This window comes from Tenrec ecaudatus, chromosome 8 (assembly GCF_050624435.1).
Source record: "Tenrec ecaudatus isolate mTenEca1 chromosome 8, mTenEca1.hap1, whole genome shotgun sequence".
In the NCBI taxonomy this organism is placed as follows: Eukaryota; Metazoa; Chordata; class Mammalia; order Afrosoricida; family Tenrecidae; genus Tenrec; species Tenrec ecaudatus.
Genome location: NC_134537.1, coordinates 134,463,047 through 134,470,957, shown reverse-complemented (window position 1 = coordinate 134,470,957; position 7,911 = coordinate 134,463,047). Strand labels below are relative to the sequence as shown.

At 37.7% G+C, this 7,911-nt stretch overlaps 1 pseudogene; it reads right to left on the bottom strand.

Moving 5' to 3' along the window:
* Positions 1-2,806: 2,806 nt before the first annotated feature.
* On the bottom strand, positions 2,807-3,362 carry LOC142455542 (zinc finger CCHC-type and RNA-binding motif-containing protein 1 pseudogene; annotated as a pseudogene).
* Between the last annotated feature and the right edge of the window lie 4,549 nt (positions 3,363-7,911).

Below are 7,911 nucleotides of genomic sequence, written 5' to 3'. Positions count from 1 at the left end.
CAACTTCAGGCAATAGGTTTTGGGTCTTTTGTAAGGCAATGAGGTAGCTAATAGAAATATGAGTATATTATTGTGCAATAAATATGTAAATATGAATCGAAACAATAGAAGAAGTTATGTGTAGCTGCTTTTGAAGAACTACAGGTCAGAGGATAACCACTGTGCTTGGTTACAACCTTTAAGAGTTATTACTCTTTCTCCAAGGGAGTTTCAACTATTTCATAAAAATATAGATATAAAATCTAGCAGAATTTTTGCAAAAATGTTTGGATGCACCTTGTATGTTAGAGTTTTTACAACTTATCCAGATTGAGATAGTGCTAAAAGAAATTAGGGCAAAATGCCTTATTTAAATACAAAATTCTCTTGAAATGTTGTCAACATTTAACAGCAATAAGCTAGTCCATTTCTTTTCAGTGTTTTTGGAAAGTTTTGTTTTCAAGCATTAACTTATTTCAAAACACTCATGTAAACCAACCCTTCATAAATACAGCTTTTATAATGAACCTCTCAAGTAAATCATTATAATGACTGTTTTATTTCTTGGAATGATACTAATATTACTGAAATAATATTTTCAGGATTAATGATTATTAACAAATCTTGATTTTTATTATTCTGCTAGAGTAAGAGGACAGAAACATGATATTTTAAAATAGTTTTCAATATTCTATGAATTATTTTATAGTAAAAAACTCTTTGGTAGCATTGATTCTTTTAAAAAAAATCATTTTATTAGGGGCTCATACAACTCTTATCACAATCCATACATACGTCATTTGTGTAAAGCACATTTGTACATTCATTGCCCTCATCATTCTCAAAACATTTGCTCTCCACTTAAGCCCCTGGCATCAGCTCCTCGTTTTTCCCCTCCCTCCCTGCTCCCCTCTTCCTCATGAACCCTTGATAATTTATAAATTATTGTTTTAACATCTCTTACACTGTCTGACATCTCCCTTCACCCATTTTTCTGTTTTCAATCCCCCAGGGAGGAGGTTATATGTAGATCCTTGCAATCAGTTCCTCCTTTCCACCACCACCCCCAACTCCGCCCCCCCCCTCCAGATATTGCCACTCTCACCACTGGTCCTGAAGGGATCATCCTCCCTGATTCCCTGTGTTTCCATTTCCTATATGTACCAGTGAACACCCTCTGGTCTAGCCAGATTTGTAAACCAGAATCTGGATCATGGTAGTGGGTGGGGTGGAAGCATTTAGGAACTAGAGGAAAGTTGTATGTTTCATCGTTGCTACACTGCACCCTGACTGGCTTGTCCAATTGCCTACAGATGGGCTTTGGGTCTCCACTCCACACTCTCCCTCATTCACATCGATATGCTTTTTGGTTCTTATGATGCCTGATACTTTGACAACTCGTGATTGCACAGGCTGGTGTGCTTCTTCCATTTGGGCTTTGTTGCATCTGAGCTAGATAGCTGCTTGTTTACAATCAAGCCCTTAAGATCCCAGATGCTATATCTTTTGATAGCCAGGCACCATTAGTTTTCTTCACCCCATTTGCTTATGCTCCTGCTTTGTCTTCAGCGATTGTGTGGGAAAGGTGAGGATCATGGAATGCCAGTTTAATAGAATGAAGTGTTCTTGCCTTGAGGTAGTACTTGAGTTGAAGCCCAATGTCCATCTGCTACCTTAATACTAAATCTATACATACATGCACATAGATCTATTTCCCCATCTTCATATATAAATATATTTACATTTGTACATGCCTTTATTTAGACCTCTATAAATGCCCTTTTCCTCCTAGCTCTTTCCTCTATTTCATTTTACTTTTCTCTTGTCCCTCTATCATACTCAGCCTTCATTAGGGTTTCAGTAATTCTTCTCGATTACATTACCTTGGGTCATGCCCTACCAGACCTCCTATACCCTCCCAATTTGGATCACTTGTTTTTCCCTTGTCCCTTGGTTTTTTAACACCACTACTTTTCCCCCCACCTTCCCCTCTCCTGTGTCTCCCTGGAACTGTCAGTCCTGTTGTTTTTTCTTCCAGATTGTTCATCCAGCCTCTTACTTAGTGCAGAGATAATAACATGCACACAAACAAGAGCAAAACAAAACAATGACAGAAAGCCAATGACAACAAAACAAAACACAGCAACAAGGAAGAAAAGAAAAGCTTATAGTTAGTTCAAGGACTGTTTGTTGGCCTTTAGGAATATTTTCCAGTCGAATCTGTTGGGGCGCCAAGCCCTGGCCCCCAAGTCTATTTTTGGTATTCCCTGAGGACTTTGTTGTTCTGTTCCCCTTGCTGTTCTGTTCCAAGCCCTTAATATTTTGCCTTGGTATGGTGGCATCAGATTGGGCGGAATTCCCTCACTGTGTCTCCAATGTTGTCCCCTATAGGGCTATGGGATGTCGTGTCTCATCGTGGGGCTAGCGATGTGGTCTTCTCTGTGGCTGCTCTGAACGGGAATATCATCCTCAAGGCTTGTTGGTCCAGGATGTGCTCAGCTCGCTCTTCCTCCCCCTCCTTTCACTCCTGTGTTCTCTGATCAGACATGTCCCTCTCTCAGAGCTGCAGATTCAGTGCTGTCGTCTGAAATAAATTCTTCTGGAGGGAGGGGCAGCTGTCCACGTAGCTGGGATTGGGAGTAACATGCATTCTTATGTTCAAAGTTCTAAAAGTAATCTTTAGACTGCAACTGAAATTTGTCCTCCAAGTTTTTGAAATATTTTAATCGTATTTACAGAATAAATAATCATTTTAGTTACTATATGTCATTTTATTTATTCGTGGACACCTAGAATTATCTGCTGTTCAAAAAGACCCTGTACTGTGCTACTGTCTTTTTCCATCTTAAATTTTGGCTTGCTTTACATTGATGGCTTGACTGAGACATCAAGGGCTGGGTTTTCTTTCATCTCTTTCTCAATTTGTTCTTCTGGTTCAGAGATTTTCTTTTTCTCCTTCTTTAGATGGTTGACATTCTCCACGAATATTTTTAGGACAAGCATTACTTCAGTGACCACTTCTCCCACATTCATAACAGTTAGATTTATCAAATTAGTGTTGCTTTCGATTCACTGGGCTGCTCTTCCATTATTAACAGCAATACTTGCTTTTATCACTCTGCCAAAGAACTGTTGTTGTTTATTGCTCTGGTACCGTTTTGTGCAGATTCTTTACCTGGACATTCAATGAACGCAACTCTTCCTGGTATCTTTACCTTTCATTATAGTAGCCTTTACAACTCTGTCATATTTGGAAAACATCTGGTATAAGTCTGTTTTGGGGGAGGGGGTGTCAGGGAAAAGGGAAGGTTGTATACATAGACTGTGCCTTTACTCAGGGCCAACCCATCACTCAGTTTATTTCGGGGTCTAGAAGTCTGCATTCAGAATGCTGGTTCCAGGGGAAGACTCTCTGGCTCCTTGGTTACCTTTGTGTGCTTTAATATTTAAAAAAAAATTGTAGGTAGGTCAGTCATGAATAAAGAAAGGAGAATGTTGTTTTCTTCATCCCTTTGTTCTTTATATATTAACTTGTATTTCATCTCTTCCTTAGATACACTGTAATAGAAGCTCATAAATCCAGTGTCTTCTAGATCTAAGAACAATGTTGTAATTAATTTGCAAAATATGTAAATTATTTGTTTTCAAACATGTTGTATAATTTTCAAACATGTTGTAGGGATTTTGTTAGGAGTATGATACAATAGGTATTAGCAGGTAACTAATTCTATTGAAAGCATTACTTTGCTATTTGGGATTGCATTGATGTCGGTTTGGTTTTTTTTTAGTCATTAGTTTATTAATTTATTTTTAAAAGCAGAATTTTGTAATTTTTTGTCTTCTTATTTTTAAAGTTTATATGATTTCATAACTTTCTCAGAGAGCTGTAGAGCAATATAGCAAACTAAAATGGGAGGCTAGTGTATTAAGGACCATAGGTGCTGCTGATTTGGAATGGGCGTTTGTCAAGCAAGAATGTAAGGACTCCAGGCGGGTGAAACCACCGCTGCTATTCATCATCTTCCGAACTCTTCGTTTCATAGATGAGTAGTTTAAAGCCATTAAAAGCAGTGTCTTTTCTTAGGTCATACAGTTATTAATAGCTGCCATATATGGAAGTCAGATATGCTGCTCCCAGGGAGTATATCTTGTGCTATGAGCTATCTTGGCAAAAACCGAAACAGTAACAGGATTTTTAGGTGTTTGGAGTTACCCAGAAACCCCACATTAGCCTGGAAAGGGGCCTTTGTTACAGCATGCAGACTTACAGCAGCGCAAATGTGATAGAACCAAACACATGGTATTATTTTCCTCAAACATGATTTTAAAATGAATCATCCGCATCAGTAATGATAGTTAACATTTCTCAAAGGCTATGTCTAGGTAGATATTATATTAGTTTACACACATTGGGATGCTATGTGATTGACATAATTATTTCCTCACAATTTATAGAAGTCAGCGAGATTTGAGCTTTCTAGTAGCTTGTTTGATGTCACACCATCAGTAATCGACAGTGTGGACAATTCTGACACTACCCTCTGCCTTTTTTTTAATATTATTTAACCTTATTATTGAGTCTGCCAAATTTTAGGATACTCATGATCTAATATCAAAATGTCTCCACTTTATGTTAGAATAAATAGCATTGATATATTTAAGCAAAATGTTGCATAAGAAAGATAAGTTCCTGGACCTTAAGTAAATATATGCTTAAGTTGTGTTGAGAAACAAAATTTTCTGAACTGAGTTTTACAATAGAGAATGGGAAGACACATTTTCCTAAGAGCAGCATATATATGGATATCTACCTAACATTTACAACTATGTTACTTATTTTCTCAGATAAGTTGGTTAATGATTACATACTAATTTACACACCAGTGTCAACATGAGGTGATAAACAAGAAACTGAATGTGAAAGTGCGCGGAACGGAACACTACGTGAACAAGGATCCTAGCGCACAAGGAAGAGCCCTCCGTGTTAGTTGATCTTGGGAAGCTTCTCCAACACATGGACAAAAACTTCAAGAACACGATTTTGTCACAATATGATAATATCAACTCAATGCTTAGATGCTTTGGAAAGATTTCATAGTAATTAATAAGTTAAAACAACAGGGAAACATGTTTGGCAAATGTAAGCATGAGCAATGCATAAAGTAAAGTTTGTCATTGAGAGACCCCATGTGCAACAGGAGCGAACCCTGCTCAGTCCTGTGCCATCCTCACAATTGCTGTTATTGCTGAGCCCATTGTAGCCACTGGCTCCAGCCATCTTGTCGAGGGTCTTCCTTCTTCACTGCCCCTCTACTTTAACAAGCATGATGTCCTTTTCCAAGGACTAGTCTTTCTTGACAGCATGTTCAAAGTATATTTCATTTAAATTTAAACATAAAAAGCTAAGTGTGATCCCAATGATGCATTGGTAGGGTAATGGTCAGAAATGGGTTTTGACCGGGTAAAGTTATCCTTTGCATTAAGGGGAAAAATATCTGAAGGCCAGATGGAAATAAAAAGCATATGCATAAATGAAAATGCAAGTATATGAAGGTAGAATACATTTTCTATGGCATGGGTTAGAATCTAATTGGATGAATCAAATAAGTATTGTTAACTTACTTTAACTTAAATTTATTGACAGCATTGAGAGCCAATCATTGGTACTCAATGGCCAGGGGAAAATATATACTTTAAGCAACTTATTACCTGATGCCTATGAATTGAGTAGGCAAGCAATACACATGTTACCCTCAGTAATAAATCTCTGAAGATGGATGAAACAACAAAAAAATATTTTATTTTCTATGTTGAATTCTAATGCAAAAAATAGCTAATGTGTATACTTAATATAATAATCTGACACCTTAGTACTCTCATTGACTAGAAAAACACTAGTATTAGAATTAGTCTTTCAGAAGTAAGATTATTAAAAACTTATTTTAAAATGAGAAAAATTCTATCATGTAGGTCAGTATAAGAAGAGCTCTTGGAGATATTTGTGAGGCTCTCTATAATAAAGTTCCATTATACAATTAAAAATTATCTCTATTGTGGGTATGTATTTGAAATGTGGTCCCAATAAAGCAATCAGGAAATAGCAACATGTTCATGGCTGGTGAATGACTGCTTCAGCTATAGTGTTGCTGCTGTAAGAGAAAGCCCACAGAGGAGTGGCTTGAACAAACAACCATTTTTCTCCCAGAGTTTAGGAGGCTAGAAGTTCAAATTTGGGGTGCTTCCCCTAGAGTCTAGGGGAAGTCTTTCTCTCTCCTTTGGCATCGGAAGAAGGTCTTTATCTGTTTTCAGCTTCTGTTCCTTGGCTCCTGCTTGCTAATTTGCCTTAAAAAAAAAATCTCAAAAGAGGCAGGCTTAAAAGGCGTCTCACATTAAGTAACAAAATTCATGAACAAAACAAAGAAAACCCCATTCTCAACTTTGATGATAACCACTGGCATAGTAAGATAGACAAAACTGTTTCTGTGGGACACAATTCAATCCTTAACAAGCATCTTCAGACTGAATTAAGTACACAGCCTTAAGTGAAAAAAAATAAGCAAATCTAAGCTTATACCAACAGCCGTTTGCCCCTCATAAGTCCGTATTATGAGTTGAGTTGTGCTTCCCTCAACATATGCCTTGCACATCTTATCGGACCTCTGGTTGCATTCACGGCAGAGAGGTTAACTTGGAAGGGGGTATTTTTGGCTCATTGGAGGAATTTCAAAGGGATCAGCATATTGATTTTCTGGCAGGACACAGGGTGATCACAGGGGTCTATTATAAAGGAGTGTTTTGAAAAGTGAAAGCTGCATTGATGAGAAAAAATCCAGGAAAACAATGGGGGGGTTAGTTTTCTGTCCCAATAATTCACCTACCCATTCTTCAGGGGTAGTAAGGACTGTCTTAGCAGAATTCCCCTGGAAACTCTTACCCCATTGACACTATAGCTTTGATCTTTCCCCCTCAGAAATCTTTTTGTTCCCCAAACTCAGAATCTTTCCAAGAGCACTATTTAAGTACTTTGAGGATGGCAAAATTGTCACTTTGAGATAGTGTAAATCAGAATGTAATGGTGTAAATGCAGAATTCTCCAGGGAAAGGCTAGGAAGACAGGTGCATCACCTTCAAAGTGGATACTAGATCTAGATGGAGGGAGGATATGTCTAGAAACAATGACTTCCCATTTTGATACTTTTGTTTAACAAGGGTTTCTATGATTTTGCACCACTGTTTTTGCCACACCGCACAGACTGAAATTAGAGCAAGCCTAGTGCGTTGCAGACAAGCTGTATTATCATGTCATAATGTTTGGGGCTCTACAAGGAGGGCATTCTTCCATATAAACACTGTATAGTTATCATGATTGGACTTTAAATATTGATAAATGACTCCAAAAAGCCACCAGACACCATGCAAGTATCTCTGGTTGTCTCAATATTGTCTTTAAAAGCAAAATGATCCAGTCAAAAATTGCCTGCTGCACTGAAGCACTATGATTAACATGCATAATTGATAACCAAAATATTTATGGTTTAAGTTCACCAGAGGTGTCTTGGGAAAATGTTCTGGCAATTTAATTTGAAAACATCAGGATTGATGAACCTGTAGGGACAGCAAATAAAGTAAGGGCTTCAGGACAGAGGGTGGGTTGATAGTGGGTGTGGTGATAAAAGGGAGATAAGCCCAAGAAGAAAAAGTATGTTTGGAAACTGATTGTGGAGTAAATTGTACAACTCTGATTGATGTGATTGAACTATGGAAGGATATGATATGCATACTGACTTCCAATTAATAAATAGATAACCCCAAAACATCGACCCAGGAATGGGTTTGGGACTCACAGAAAATCCTAGCTCCAATTTAAGAACAATTCATTCTTGCATCATGGCCCTGCTTGATACTTGCCCTCAGGAAGGGACAGCTAGTATA